Consider the following 16,239-nt stretch of genomic DNA (forward strand, 5'->3'; position numbering starts at 1 on the left):
ATTCCAGAACCATTCAACAACTATGTAGGGATAGAATTCCCGGAAAGAATCCCTACATAAAACCCCGTATAAACTTTATAAAGAAAACAGAGGAAGACAGAAAGAAAAATGAAAACCAAAAAATGGAGAAAAACGTTAACACCAGAAAGTATACACGATTTCAGCAGTGAGATCCAGTAATGTGCAGCATCAATAATAAATAAAATCCATATCAAAGTTCTGGATCACTCTACGATTCCTCCGCGAAAACCTGTCTCTTGACTCATCAGTCTTTGTTCCGAAGTCTTGAACCTTTTCACAGATCTTCCGGTCCATTACATCCACATATCCCAGACCAGCCGACTCCTGTGGTTCAGGTTGACACATGCGTTCTCTGATTCTTGCCACATCATCGCAAGACTACTTCTTGCCATCATCTACTAACACAGATTTTTCCGAACAACTTGTGTGGGGATCTGAATTTGGACTCTCCTTTTAACACTTTCTTTGGTTCTTTTACACAAACTAGATCTCCTGCCTTGATCTTATTCTCCACAACACACTTCTTGCGATCATAATACTTTTTGTACTTGCCTTGTTAGTCTTTCACTCTTTTGGCAATCTCACTGACGTCAATATCACCACCACAATTGTTCACAAACATCCATGCCGGCCTCAATTGGTTTGAAGCTATTCTACCTTGCATCATCATAAATGGGTCCACCTCAGTCATGGAGTGTGGAGTGGTCCTATAAGTAATGAGGGCTTCTTTCAGAGTATCTCTCCATGGAAGTGCATTCGCCAAAGACAACTGGAGAATACTTTTCACAAAGCTGTTCATTCTCTCAACAAGGCCACTCGCCATGTGGTGGTATAGTGACGTTGTTATGTGTTCTATTGCCCTTTCCCTTATAAATGATTGAAATTCAGCACAGGTAAATTGGGCTCCATTGTCAGAAACAATCTCCTTCGGATCGCCTTCTCTGTTGAATATTTCATTCAAGAAGTTTATAATCCTTCCAGTCGTAATACTGTCCTCGATGACACCCCAATCCACCCATTTTGAGGTGTAGTCCAACAGCACTACAATGTATATCTTGAGAGTATCCAGATTCTCATACGGTCCCAATGCGTCAATCGGCAATTTGGACCAAACTTGCTCAGATATCATCACAGGCTGTAGAGGAGTCTTTCTCACTCTCTTTGCTTTGTCACTTACGGCACAGGTGAAGCAATTCTTGACAGATTCCTCCATGTCCGTCCACATTCCTGGTCACCAATAGCTGCTTCTCACCCTTCTTTTTGTAAGATCTCTGCCCACATGTCCTTCATGAGCCAATGATATTATCCTTTCTCTAAGATTGGTGGGAGGAATGATTTGATTACCCCTGTACCTGTACACATGTAGTGTATCCATTGAAATGTCATCCTTTACCCAAGAGTACACTCCCACATTTTGGTCATAATCATTCCACTCGTTACTTATTGCCCTTCTAAGGTTCTCTTGTTCTGGATCTTTGCCTTATGCTTTACACCACTCTTCCTTAAATATGCTTGGGTTCACCATGGCCACAATATCATCTGGGTCACTGCTGGATTCACTCTCATCATTTGCCGAATCCCATGGTAACCTTGAAAAACAATCGGCTACCATGTTGAGTTTACCACGAGTATAACATGCATATGTCATTGCATAATGTCCAGTATCCAGCGTCAAATTCTTGGCGAAATGAGATGGGGCATCGTAGATTGTAGCACATGCACAAGAGGTTTGTGATCAGTTTTAAGTAATATGGGTAATCCCCACACCAGATTCTTGAAATGCTCCAGTATCCATTTTACGCCAAGTGCTTCTCTCTCAATAGTTGAGTAGTTTAACTCCGCATCCCTCAAAGGTCTTGACATAAAAGCAATGGGAATTGGCCATTTGGCCTGAACCTGTTCCAAAATGCCCCGTAGACCAATCTGGCAGGCATCCACTTAGATTATTGTCTTCGCTTTACAGTCGAACATACCCAGCGTGGGAGCATTGTTTATTTCTGCCTTCAAGTTTTCAAACTCCAGCTTGCATCCATCCGACCATATACATTTCACACATTTCTTCATCACTCCTCTCACGTGTTTAGTTTTCTCTGTGTAATTTGACAAACATTTCAAATAGTATTCAGTCATACCTAGAAAGCTTCTTAACTGGTCCTTGTTGCTTGGTTCTGGTATGTTCATTATGGAGTTAACTAATTCTCTCTTGGGGCTTATTCGATTGGCATTTATTGAATTACCCAAATATGATACCTCCTCTTTTTTTATTTTGCACTTTTCCAACTTCAGTGTAAGCCCTCACTCCTGGATTACCTGTAACACTCCCACTAATTTAGCATCATGTTCTTCTTCAGACTCCGCCAAAACCAGAATGTCGTCTTGGAAGCAATATACTCCCTTGAGGCCCCCGAATAAGTGTGACATGAGCCTCTGGAAGACTGCTGCAGCTGAAGCAAGGCCAAAAGGCATTCTCTTGAACATGAAAGCCCCAAGTGGAGTGACAAACAATGTAAAGTGTTTGGATCCTTCTTCCAGTTCTGTTTGGTGGTATGCCGAGGAAACATCCAATGTGGTGAAATATTTTGCCAGAGCCATTGTTGCCAGCAACTCCCCTATGTTTGGTAGTGGATGTCTGTCCACCCAAATGTTTTTATTTCGATCCCTAAAATCCACACACATCCTTTTAGCCCCATCAGGTTTCTTCACCAGAACAATAGGGCACAACCATTCAGAACTGTTAATATGCTCTATTATTCCTTGCTCACATCACCTGGTAAGTTCCATTTGCAGAGCTTCTTTAGTTCCAATGGGAATTCCTCTTACTGTGTGTGTTATAGGTTTCACTCCCTTTTTAAGTATTATTTTATGCTTGAACCCTTTTGGGAGTCCAATGTAATCATTAAATATTATGGGAAATTGTCTGGCCAAAGCACTCTTGATGTCACAATCCTCCTTCAACACACTCAAAATGGGTACTTCCTCACCAGGGCGAATTCTGATTCGAAAGGTGGCCTGTTCTTCCCATCCAACAACAGACGACCCATTCTTTGCCACATACAGTTTACAGAAAGTCTCTCTTTCCTGGTAGTGTAGTTTCACCCAAGTGTAACCTATAATGTCTATCAGTATTTTACAGTATCCTGTTGCTCTCACTCTTGTACACATAAGTTCTCCAGGCTTGACCTTCAACTCTTCGATAAAAACATCTATATCTACCATCGTTTATGGTGATCCAGTATCTACCATGATGGGTATGGACACTCCATTAATAAGCATGGTCACCCAGGGTCCTTTATAAAATGGAGATGAGGCGCACACTCTGGTTCCCAGTCAGATTTGCCTGCTAAAGCAACAGCTAGTCTTCTCCTCCAAACGTTTTCTTGACTCTATCAATTATCAGGGAGGCTGTTTTCCTTTTCATTTTCAGGTGTGTCTGGTTAATTCTCATTAAAGTCTCTAAGGATTCTGATACGTGTAGTCACACACTTTTTTTCAATGCAGGTGACTAGGAACCAACTCTCCTCCAAAGCACAAATGTTACTCTTAATAGGGGGAGGGAGAAACCATGTTTATGGCTCTCCATAGTAAGGCATGGTGACCCTGGTGCTGCTGCCTCTTGAGCCCGGGACTTTTGAAACACTGTAAAAAATTGAGATGAGGCGCGTACTCTGGTTCCCAGTCAGATTTACCTGCTAAAGCAACAGTTAGTCTTCTCCTCCAAACATATTCTTGACTCTATCAATCATCAGGGAGGCTGTTTTCCTTTTCCTTTTCAGGTGTGTCTGGTTAATTCTCATTAAAGTCTCTAAGGATTCTGATACATGTAGTCACACACTTTTTTCAATGCAGGTGACTAGGAACCAACTCTCCTCCAAAGCACAAATGTTACCCTTAATAGGGGGAGGGAGAAACCATGTTTATGGCTCTCCAAAGTAAGGCATGGTGACCCTGGTGCTGCTGCCTCTTGAGCCCGGGACTTTTGAAACACTGTAAAAAAATTGAGATGAGGCGCGTACTCTGGTTCCCAGTCAGATTTACCTGCTAAAGCAACAGTTTGTCTTCTCCTCCAAATGTCTTCTTGACTCTATCAATCATCAGGGAGGATTTTTTCCTTTTCCTTTTCAGGTGTGTCTGGCTAATTCTCATTAAAGTCTCTAAGGATTCTGGTACATGTAGTTGTAAAGACTGGAGGCGGGGTGTCTGTACTTCTGCTCTCTATATGGTAGAGGAGAGGCACAGAGGACCCCCGACAAGATTCTCTATTTGGTAGCTATGGTCGAGCAATCAAGGCCTAGCTTCTCGGGAGGTGATGCAGGATGGTTCTTAAGTGCAGTGTAGTCCCCAATCACCCACAAAGGAATGTCCGCACACTGTATCGGTTAAAACACAGTCTTTATATAATTAATATTCAAGGTTATGTACACTATCACAATAACTCACTTTGTGCTCAGAAAATCAATAATGGTAAATATATACAGTTCTACAGTGGTACCACAAATATTATCAGATCTCATTAAAGTGCATCAACTATACTGTCAAAATGCCAAACAGATCAATAAAGAGGAAACCAGCAGTAGAGAGGGGAAGGAAAGCAAGATGGTTGAACAATTAGCAGAATACTGGCCTTTAACAAGTAGGCACAATTCTGTGTGGAGATCCTACCACCTGAGCAACCTGTAAAGCAAAGATGTATCACAAGCCCAGTCCATATATTGTTCTACGAGTCTGTTATCCCTCTACAATAGTTCTACAGTCCCAATGTACCTGGAATTGTAGCGTTCGTCGATGGGAAATCGACGGCCCTTCTTGAGTGTCCTCCCTTTAAGGCAGGAGTCACGGGTCGTCGAACGTCCGACGGAGAACAGGGTGAACTACGGCGGTGAAGTGGCAGCTTTGTTCGTAGGGATGCTCGTCGACGGCAGAGCGTTGGCGTCCTGCAAGGAAGAGGCGTGCGGGGCACCTCAGTGATGATAGTTCTGGACCGCAAAGAGATGATGAAGAACTGTGGCCCAGCAAGGGCATCGAGTCATCGGCGTCTCTGTGGTCTTTAAGTGGCGGGAAACCCACCGGTGGATGCTCCTCGGCGCGTTGACGGTCTGGCCTTCTCCACTTCTAAAGTGGGCGGCGATGCAGATGAGAGCGTCCTTGGATCAAATTAAGTTCTTAGGCTAACGGGAGCATGGCAGCTCCAGACGGCAATGGCGGTCGTCGAAAGTGCCGGACAACAGTCCGGGGGCTTCTCTTTGGGATTCCGCGGAAGTCCCAGTCTCCGGCCAGCAGCCTATGGTAGGTCTGTCTACCAGGCAGCTTTGGCGAAGATCAGCTGGTGTACGATGGTCCCTCGTAGCTCGGGAAGAGGGCGCCTTACCAGGTCCTCTCTGGGTCAGTTCTTGGAGACACAGCGGCTTTCAGATTGTGAAGGAGAGCAACAGCAATTCTTCTCTTTCAGCAGGGCTTCAAGGTTAAGCTTCAGTTTCACTCCAGTTACTCTGCAGCTACTGAACACGAAATTCTAGCAGTGAGAGGCCCCCAGATATACTAGTTGATCTCCCGTTCATTCTGCTGGGTCACACTCAGACAACCAATCGGTGAGAAGGGCATTCATGCAGGCAGGCATCCAATCAGGTGCATAGTGCATTCAGGCCATTCACTCCTCTCCAGACACTCACACCAAGTTATGTGTATTGGGACAAGTACCCAGCCATTCAACACTCCACATTGCGTTCATACCAGTTTCGAGCAGGGCTGTCTCAGTCATTGTGTCAACCACCAGATACTAGACACCCACAAAACAGAATGCATATTTGTCACACACTCCATTCACCCAGGTCCCACCCACAGGGTGTACCCACAACATACAGTCACTGGGATGGCTCCAGCCAGTCTGGCCTGGACTTCACAACAACACCATATATGGAACTTCCACCCAACAGCCGGTCAGGGGGAAGGGAAAGAGTCAGGGCTTCCCAGGACTTTGGGAAAACAAGGTAATAGGCAATATAAAGCAAGAGGCCACAGGGGCTATCTTGTTTCCTATAACGAATCAACTGATTCCAATGGCAGGGCCTGGGTATCCCAAAATGGAAGATACTCAGGGCACCTATCAAATTCAGCATGGAGCTGCCACCAGCCCATACCCTGCTCTGTGGGCCACATACAGGTGCCCAAAAACATACACTAGGGGCACAGGGTTGTACCCCCACCCATGGGTGCCATAAGGGTATCCCATGGGTCTGTTCACCAAACGAAAGAGAGAGCTGCACCGCCAGGAGTACCACATGAACTCCTGCATGGAAAACACGACAGAACACATGATAAAAAGCAGTAAAGGACAAGGATACGGAGGCCCTGTCCCTCCGATGCATTTCCAGCATCACAGTCGCCCCCCCAGACTAAGTTTAGGGTGCCTAATCTCACATGAGATAGACACCCTCATCCAGATGGTCAACATACCTTCTGGAAAGGCCATCTGCATTATCATGACTCTTCCCTGGTCTGTGCTCTTGGGTGAAGTCTAGCCCTTGCAGACTAATGGACCACCTGAGCAGTTTCGGGTTTTCACCCTTCATCTGCAGAAGCCACTTAAGGCGCTTATGATCTGTTTGAACCTTGAAGGTAGACCCTGTAAGGTAGGGCCTAAAACGCCTAACGCTCCAAACTATACTAAAACATTCCTTTTCAACAGTAGCCCACCTAAATTCTCTACCCTTGAGTTGTCTACTGATGAATATGATAGGATGTTCTCTTCCTTTGTAATCTAACTGGGACAAAACAGCTCCAATTCCGGTGTCGCAGGCATCCGTCTGGATGATGAAGGGTCGGCTGTAGTCAGGCGTACACAACACAGGTGCCCTACACAGACTTTCTTTCAAGCCATCAAAGGCCCTCTGACAGTCCTCAGTCCAATTAACCTTCCTTGGCTGTTTGGGTGAAGTCAGAGCTGTCAGGGGTGCAGCTATGGTTCCATAGTCCACCATGAAGTTGCGATAATACCCAGTGAGGCCCAAAAAGACTCTCACCTGGGTTTGAGTAGTGGGAGTCTCCCAGTCATTTGCATCCTGTACTTTACTGGGGAGAGGTTGGATTTGACCCCCTCCTACCTCATGACCAAGATCCATGACTTTCCCCTGAGCAATCTGGCACTTGGTAGCCTTGATAGTGAGGTTAGCCATTTTCAAGGCCTGCAACACCTTATCCAGGTGTGTCAAATGCTCTTCGCAGGTGGAACTGTAGACGGCAATATCGTCTAGGTAGGCCACACAAAAGGCCTCCAGCCCACTGAGCGCATGATTGACCAATCTCTGGAAGGTGGCAGGGGCATTCTTCAACCCAAAAGGCATGACCCTAAACTGGTAGAGTCACTCTGGTGTAGGGAACGCCGTCTTTTCCTTGGCATGGTCTGTCAGAGTTATTTGCCAATAGCCTTAGGTAATTTGGCAGCAGCTATGGTGTCCACAAGCTCATCAGCCCTGGGCAATGGGTGCACGTCAGTTTTGGTGATGGCATTGACTCCTTGGTAGTCCACACAGAACCTCCAATCCTTGGTACCTGCCTGGGAACTTGCCTTGGGGACAAGGACCACTGGACTGGACCAGGGACTGGTTGAGGGTTCAATAACACCCAGATCCAACATCTTGGCGACCTCAACCTGGATGTGGTTCTTAACTGTGTCTGACATACGGTAGCACCTGCTTTTGGCAGGCACACTGTCACCAGTGTCAATCTCGTGCCTACACCACGAGAGTGACACTGGCAGGGGCATTCTTCAACCCAAAAGGCATGACCCTAAACTGGTAGAGTCACTCTGGTGTTGGGAACGCCGTCTTTTCCTTGGCATGGTCTGTCAGAGTTATTTGCCAATAGCCTTAGGTAATTTGGCAGCAGCTATGGTGTCCACAAGCTCATCAGCCCTGGGCAATGGGTGCGCGTCAGTTTTGGTGATGGCATTGACTCCTTGGTAGTCCACACAGAACCTCCAATCCTTGGTACCTGCCTGGGAACTTGCCTTGGGGACAAGGACCACTGGACTGGACCAGGGACTGGTTGAGGGTTCAATAACACCCAGATCCAACATCTTGGCGACCTCAACCTGGATGTGGTTCTTAACTGTGTCTGACATACGGTAGCACCTGCTTTTGGCAGGCACACTGTCACCAGTGTCAATCTCGTGCCTACACCACGGCGAAAGGCCTGGTGTCAGTGAGAACAGAGATGTATACTGATATGATATGATATGATATGGTATTTGTAACGCGCCTATACACAAGTGTTTCAAGGCGCGACGAGGCGGGGGGGGGAAACAAGGGAAAGACAGACAAACGATCCTACTAGGCCAGGTGTCATTCAGATCGCGCAAGTGCAGAGGTAAGGGGAAAAAGGAGAAAGTGCAAGGGGAGGAGGTGGGGGGGAAAGTGCAGTACAAGGTAAGTAGCGTAAAATAAATAATGAATAAAAAGGGCCAGCTGGTGGCAAGTGCGAGGTAAGTGCAGAGCAAGTGCTGGGAAGGGGGCTGTAGGGATACAGTGACAGTCCCACGGTGCAGGGGGGGCCAGGGGAGGCAGTGCAAGAGGAGAGTGGCTGGGCCCTGGACCGAGGTCGCTGAGAGTGGCCCAGATGCAGGTTAAGTGCAGAATTCAGTGGGGAGTTAAGCAGGTTTAGCAGGGGAGAGGGAGAGAGAAGGCAGAAGCGAAGAGGAAGGTTTTGAGGTGCTTCCGGAACCGGAGATGGTTCTCCTCAAGTTTCAGGGAGGCAGGAAGGCTGTTCCAGAGGGAGGCCCCTGCTGCGGAGAGAGATCTACCCCCAGCTCGTTGCTTCGAGAAGCGGCTGACCATGAGGGAGTTGGAGACGGATGAGCGAAGGGCTCGTGAAGGAAGATATTTAGGAAGAGAGAGTTGAAGGTATTTAGGCCCCAGGCCCCAGAAGGCCTTGTGGACAATGCAGAGGGTTTTGAACTTAATCCTCGCAGCCACTGGGAGCCAGTGAAGAGATTTCAGTCCAGGAGAGATACGGTCCCTGGGCTTGAGGCCAAGGACAAGTCTCGCAGTTCTGTTCTGGATAAGTTGCAGAGGGCGGAGAGTGGAGGCAGGCAGATTTAGATAGAGGCTGTTACAGTAGTCCAGCCTTGAGAGAACCAGGGCTCGGGAGACAGTGAGCTTCTGGGGGAAGGAGAGGAAGGGAAGAATACCTCTGAGGAGGTGCAGTTGGTAGTGAGACTTCTTAGAGACGTCAGATATATGAGGAGAGAAGGAGAGTGTGGAGTCGAAGATGACCCCGAGGTTTTTAGCCTTGCAGGTAGGGGCAGGAGGGGGGCCAAGGGAGGCCGGCCAGAGAGCTGAAGGGAAGGAGGGAGTGGGTGTGCCGATGAGTAGAATCTCAGTCTTACTGGCGTTAAGGCAGAGGTCATTGGCGGCACACCATTCCTTGATAGTAGACAGACAGTCGGAGATGAGGGAAGGAGAGGAGGAGGCCGAGGGTAGCCTGAAAATGAGCTGGGTATCGTCCGCATAGCACTGGAAGTAGGGGCAGAGAGCGGCGATGCGGTTGGCAAGGAGTGCCAGATACTGGTTGAAAAGCCAGGGAGAGAGGTTGGATCCCTGGGGGACACCACAGGTGGAGAAAAAGATGTCAGAGAGGAAGGAGCCCATTTGGACCTGGGAGGGTCGACCGGAAAGGAAGGAGGTCAGCCATGCCAGAGCCTGTCCAGTGATACCCAGGTTATCACGGAGGCGGTTTAGCAGGATGGCATGGTTGACAGTGTCAAAGGCAGAGGAGAGATCGAGCAGAATGAGAACACAGGGAGTGTTGGAATCGAGGTTCAGGAGCAGGTCCTCACGGATGTTCAGGAGAGCAGTTTCCGTGCTTCTGGCCGCTCTGAAGCCGGATTGATGGTCATGAAGATTACCAACAGATTCAGCATGGAGGTTAAGCTGGGAGATGGCCAGTTTCTCCAGGAGCTTGCCCAGGAAGGGAGTAATGGAGATTGGGCGATAGTTAGCGGGGCAGGAGGGGTCGGAAGAGGGTTTCTTGAGGAGGGGGTGCACAAGGGAGTGCTTGAGGGGGGATGGGAAGACTCCAGAGGCGAATGAGAGGTAAAGCAGGCAAAGCTCTGCAGGCCTTCTGCTGCTCTGTCTTGAGCCATCCCGAGGGTTGCTATGCAGCAAATCAGGAAAGGGCTCACTCTCATCCTCTTCTTGCTGTGAAGCTAGCAAGAGACATTAGACTTCGGCTCGCCTGTGGAAAGGCTTGAGCCTATTAACATGGAATACTTGAGGGGCTACCCCAGAGGCTCCCATGTCAACCAGATAATTGACTTCACCCATCTTGGAGATTATCCTGAAGGGTCCAGTCCATTTATCTGCCAAAGCCCGAGGCTTGGTAGGCTCCATCACAAGGACCTCCTGTCCAAGAGTCCAATCCACTTGCGATGCTTTAAGGTCATGCCAGTACTTATTCAATTCCTGGCTGTCCTTGAGATTCGCTGTTGCCTGACCCATCATATGTGTCATCCTCCGTCTGAGGCCTAACACATAGTCCCCTACTTGCTTGGTAGGACCTGGAGGGGCGGCTCCCAAACCTTCTCTGATTAAGTGTAACGCTCACCTTTTATCCACAGGGACGTCACTCAGCCTGTTCTGACCTCTTACGACCTCAAACCCTTCCCTGGAGTCTACTCGACTGGAGACTGGGCCTGAAACACAGGATTGGTAGAGTTTAACTTCCTATTGTCCCTGTGTGCTTGAACCCCTTCTTCCCCAGGGTCCAACCCTTCCCTTTGATCCACAGCTCACCTTGTTTTCTTGGAAAGTGTGCTCTCCGTCCTGCTTTCAGTGCAGGGGCGCGTTGATTGATGTGGGCTCGTTGCTGCCTAGTTACTTCACTGGCAAGAGTCCGACAGGTAAGTATAATGAGTCTTTTGAACAGTTCTCTAACTTCGTTCCTTTCCTTCCTTAGATGATGGCCGGCGTCCGGGGATGGCGACGTGCTGCTGAGATGAGTAGCGCGATGCGCGATGCGACCCTTTCATATTTGTATTGAACCAAGTTCTTTTTCTGTGTGTTTTAGGTGCCGCGACGTTTTCAGCGTGGATGCCAGTTATGAAGAAGAAATGCGCTGAGTAAGCGCGGTATGCGGCGCCTCTAGATGTTTCCACGCTAACCTGGAGTGTCTTTTACCTCAGGCAGATGGATGAGAAGTTCCGGAGACAGAGTTCCCCCAGAGCGGCTGGGATTCAGGTAAGCGTTTGAAGCTCGTACAGTCTTTAAAAATAAGCGAAGATTTGCTGAATGCTTAAAAATGCCTTTTTTCTGTTCTTTTCCCATTTCCTTAGGAAGCAGCGTGCTGGGTGTTCCTCTCACCTGGCTCCCACAGGGGCGTCGGTCAGACCCGGACAGCTGCGGTCTCCACCAACATGATGTGTAGTGCAGAGATGACAGACTGGACTGGCCCTCCTAATCTCGTCTGCTTGACCCATAGAAGTATTCTCCATCAAGTGGAGAGTGGAGTTTAGCCATCCGTGGATTCTAGCGATGGCTCCCCGCTGTTCTCATCACTAATCACCTCCAAAATTCCCTTTCAGTAATCTCACCTTATATTCTTGAAAGATGAGCTCTCCATCCTGCGTGGATTGCAGGGGCGCATAGATACCAGTTACTTCACTGGTTCGAAGGCGTTGGGAGAGTTCCGGATGAGTATTGACTCTGAGGTTCCTGGCGAGGACCAGTAAGTAAAAGTTCATAGAGTTCAATATGTTCGATGTTCACTCTTGTCCCATTCATATCTTATCTTGCAGCTGAGTCCGAGAAAAGTTGGTCTCGTGGCAGCTGATGGCGTGCAGGAAAGAGTCTGTATTACCCGACGCTGTCCGGTAAATGATGCATGTATTTAACGTGTTGTTTTCTCTCCATTTACAGGTGCAGCGTATGAGGATGTGGAGAGTTAAAGAATAATGCCTCCGGTGGTAAATCAGGTAAGTCTATGGTGGTAGAAGAGATGGTATTTGTTGGCTCTCTCGGCTCACCTTGTTGTTTCTTTTTGTCCCCTAGGTGCCGGAGTTCGGTGAAGAAATGATGGAGGCAGCGCCGAAGTGAAAGATGCTGTGAGGACTGGTGAGTATGGCGCAGCGCTGCAGCTGGCGATGCGACGCGTGCTGAATTAACGTTCTTTCCAGGTTCGGAAACGTGATGGATCCGGAATCAGGTAAGGAACTGAAATAAGGTTTGTTTTCTAACCTTGCCTCTTTTTTCCTCTTCTTCTAGGAGCTCCGGATTAAAGACAGGCGTGTCAGAAGACTGGATGCTGACTTGCAGGCACGGTGAGCATTACGCTGCTGAATGCACAATAACGCGACTCGTGTGCTGCTGTTCAGGCGTGGTTTAAATAGCCTCCAAAGTAGTTCCAGGTAAGGAGTTCCCCAGAACCACACCTGAGTAAAAAAATAGTTCCTGTAGTAAAATATTCCCATCCAGGCCTCACGATGGCTTGGATTAATTTGCAGCATGGTCTATGAGCCTGGCGCCTATGGCGCCAGGACTGATTTCTATTATGAGCCTGGTGCCTAAGGCGCCAGGACTGAACCCAGACAGCCCCCAGCCGGGGCTGCTGGTGTTTTAATAAATATCTGGATGCCTGCTCCCGGGGCAGATGGGCTTGATCCGGATGCCCGGGTGTAGGCATCATGACACCGGGATGGGAATGACACTGCCGAAGATGCACGCAGAACAGAAGGAGCGATGAATGATGGGCAGAAGCGCCGCAAGGTAAGGCTGTTCCTAACAGTGTTCTTGTTCTTGCAGGAGCTAAGCGCAGAAGAAAGATGCAGGCCTACTGGAGACCGATCCGAACACAGTTAGTGTCACGCTGCAGGTGCAGAAAACACAAAGCATGTTTCTCAGCCTGGGTGTGGCTTAAATAGTCTCTGGGTATCCCAGGTGTCTCTGGGCTGAACCACACCCAAAAGACTAGACTGCACATGCAGTTCTGGGAACCGAAATTTGTGGGGGCATCCATCTTGTCCCCATCAATGCACTACAAGTCCAATCCCCAACGTTATACTATGGGAGTGAGTGAGTCTGGTGCCACAAGCGTCAAGTCTGACTCCAAGTGGGTCTTTGGAGGGATGGAGAGGCCCGTGAGCGCCATGTAGGTGATCGTGGCCTGGCTCCAGCCTGACATCTTGGAGGGCTGGTGACATGAGGGGCAGGAATCATGACATTAAGGCAAGGGGCCCCCTCACGGGATGTCCAAAGAGTAACTCAAAGGGGCTGAAACCAACACCCTCTTGAGGTACCTCTCTGTAAGCGAACAGCAGGAATGGCAGGAGGCGATCCCATTTCCTCCTTAGGGGCTCTTCCAAAGCGCCTAGCTTGCCCTTGAGAGTTTTATTAAATCTCTCAACCAGACCATTGGTCTGGGGATGGTAAGAGGTGGAGAACGTATAGGTTACCTGCACTCTTTACACATGGTTTTCATGTAACTAGACATGAAGTTGGATCCTCTGTCAGAGACAACCTCCTTAGGGAATCCAACACAGGTGAAAATGCCCAGGAGAGCCCTGGCAACCACCTTGGCAGTAATAGTCAGAAGGGGTGTAGCCTCAGGGTACCTGGTGGCATGATCGACCAAGACCAAGATGAACCGATGTCCACCTGAAGTGGGAGGGTCCAGGGGACCGACAATGTTGATTCCCACCCTCTCAAATGGTGTGCCAACCACTGGCAATGGTTGCAGTGGGGCAATGACACTACCTCCAGTCTTGCCAGACAACTGACAAGTTGCTTAGTCTTCTTGGTACCAAGATGACCAGCTAAGGGCACCTCATGTGCCAACTGCAGCAGGAAGGGCCTGTAAACCTGGGGTACCACCAACCTCTTGAGGGCCCCAGGTTCAGGCTTAGTGGGCTCATTAACAAGGAGCTCACCCTCCCAATAGATTCGGAATGTCCTAGGCACTTCTCCTTGTGCCTGGGACAGGGCCTGTTTCCTCAGACCTTCGAGAGAGTGGCACTCTCTCTGTCTTTTACAGAAGTCTGCCCGGGAGGGTCCCCCTTCAGCTAACAAGCATTGAAGGTCGGGATGATCTTCCAGGTTGAGAACCTCTCCCACATGAGAGTCTTCTGGCTCTTCTCCCACAGGAGTTGAGATGGGGTTTACCACTGGATCCAGCCCGTCCGGAGCATGGATCCCAATGGGTGGTGTAGGAACAGCAGGAAGAGGAGCCCCCTGCACAGAGATGCACTTCTTATTCTTCCTTCTTCTTGCCTTAGGCCTCGCCTTGGGCTTGGGTACCTGACTCGCAGCCAGACCTTGTGTCACCTGTGACCTAGTGACTGCAGCAGCAGTCAGGGGAAGACCATCCGAGATCAACCCCAACTCCACTAGATCATTGCCTAACAGAATGTTAGCAGGGACATTGTCCTGAACCAGGACAGGAAGCTTTGCTGTCTAGTCTCCAATCATGAGTGTGACTAAGGCTACAAGCGATAATTTGGGAGGCCCACTAGCTAACCTGGTGGTTCTCAGAGGAGCACAATATAATAGAACAAAGGTGGTGTCAGGGTATCAAGAAAAACTAGTGAGAACGAGACTGAGGGTTGTAAATATTAAATCATTATTTTTATTTCATTATTTTTATTTCATTCGGATTTAAGTATATTGTTCTACCTCAAGGTGTCAGTGATAGATGAGGTTCCCACCTTTCTGGGTTTGTTGGTTCTCAGAGGAGCACCTACATAGTCCTCTGGCTTGAGCAAGATCCTGTCCACCACTGTCATGCTTGCCCCAGGTCTCTCAAACCAGTAGAAGGCTGGCCATTCAAGAGGACACTCCTCAAAAACCTATGGGTGTTCTGTGGGATAGTCGCCAGTACTTCTGCGTACTGGTCCCAGGCCCCAAGGGACACTAAGCAAATCTCTACAGGAGCACCAAATGTGATTCCTGTAGAGGAGGGGAGGACAGTGGCCTCCACCTCAGACATGGGGTAAGGGTAGCTCAGGCTGACAGCCTGCACTCCAAGTGCCTTACCTTTACACTTGGAGTCACCCCTTCTGTGATCCAGAGCCCCATAATCCCAACAAGTGCCGGGAGTGCGGGGTACGGTACTGGAACCACTGGGAGCCTGCTTTGCAGCAGGTGGACCACTACTCTTATTCCCACCCACAGATGACTTATCCCCACTAGATTTTTGGGTCTTAGGAGAGGAAGGTTTTGGTTTACCCGACTGTGACTGCGTTTGGGACGCCTCAGCTTTCTGAGAGGTCCCCTTTTCTTTATACTTGTCCTTCCCACTGGAGTCCTTAGGAGACACCCGGTGGGAGACCCACTTGTCAGCCAACCTAGCCAGCTTAAAGGGCTCCAAAATGTTCTGGTCAGCAACATACTGACGCAGCTCTGGTGAACAGGCTTCAGAAAAATGCTCAAAAAACAAAAGGTGAGACAATTCAACAAACATTTTCACTTTGTAACCATCAATCCACCCCATCATGTTCATGTGCGCAGCACTCACCCAGTCAACCCAAGACACATTCTCTCTTTTCTTTAAATCCCTGAACCTTTTAAGGTATTGGGTAGGTGTCTTGCCAAACTTTGCAATCAAAGCAGACTTCATGCACTCATACTGACCCCTTTCTTCCACACTCAGTTTCAGAATACAGTCATATCCAGTTTGAGGCACTCTGCTTAACAAACTCCTAGCCCAATCTCTCTTATCAACATCATGAATTGCACAAGCCATTTCAAATGCTTCAATCCATTGGAGGATATCAGAACCCTCTACATACACACCAACCAAATCTTTCATAAACTTGGTTGCTGGGGACCTAACACTCTCAACTGGTTTAGCTGAAGTCTCCACTCGAGCTTTCTCTAACTGGATTCGCTGACATTCAGTGTCCTTGTCTTTGAGTTCAAGATCCCTATCCTTGAGTTCCACTTGCTGTGCCAGCTCCTCTTTCTTAAGCACAGCATCTATTTCCAACTTGCAGTAGTCAAGGGCCAATTTCATCCTTAATGACTCAAGCTCTAAGGAACTGCTGGGGTTTGGAACAGAGGCAGCAGGAATGGTGGCATTCCCAGAATTAGATTTGGCGACAACCCTCGGGGTAGTGTCCTCATTGGTTGCATCCCCCCCTTTAAGAGCTTCACAATCAGTCTGGTAGTCCACCAGGGCAGCTATCAGCTCAGCCCTAGACATAGTGACAAAGTCTAACTCCCTGGCTTCACAAGCACT

The sequence above is a fragment of the Ambystoma mexicanum genome, chromosome 1q (assembly GCF_040938575.1).
Source record: "Ambystoma mexicanum isolate Mex_15411 chromosome 1q, UKY_AmexF1_1, whole genome shotgun sequence".
Taxonomy (NCBI): Eukaryota; Metazoa; Chordata; class Amphibia; order Caudata; family Ambystomatidae; genus Ambystoma; species Ambystoma mexicanum.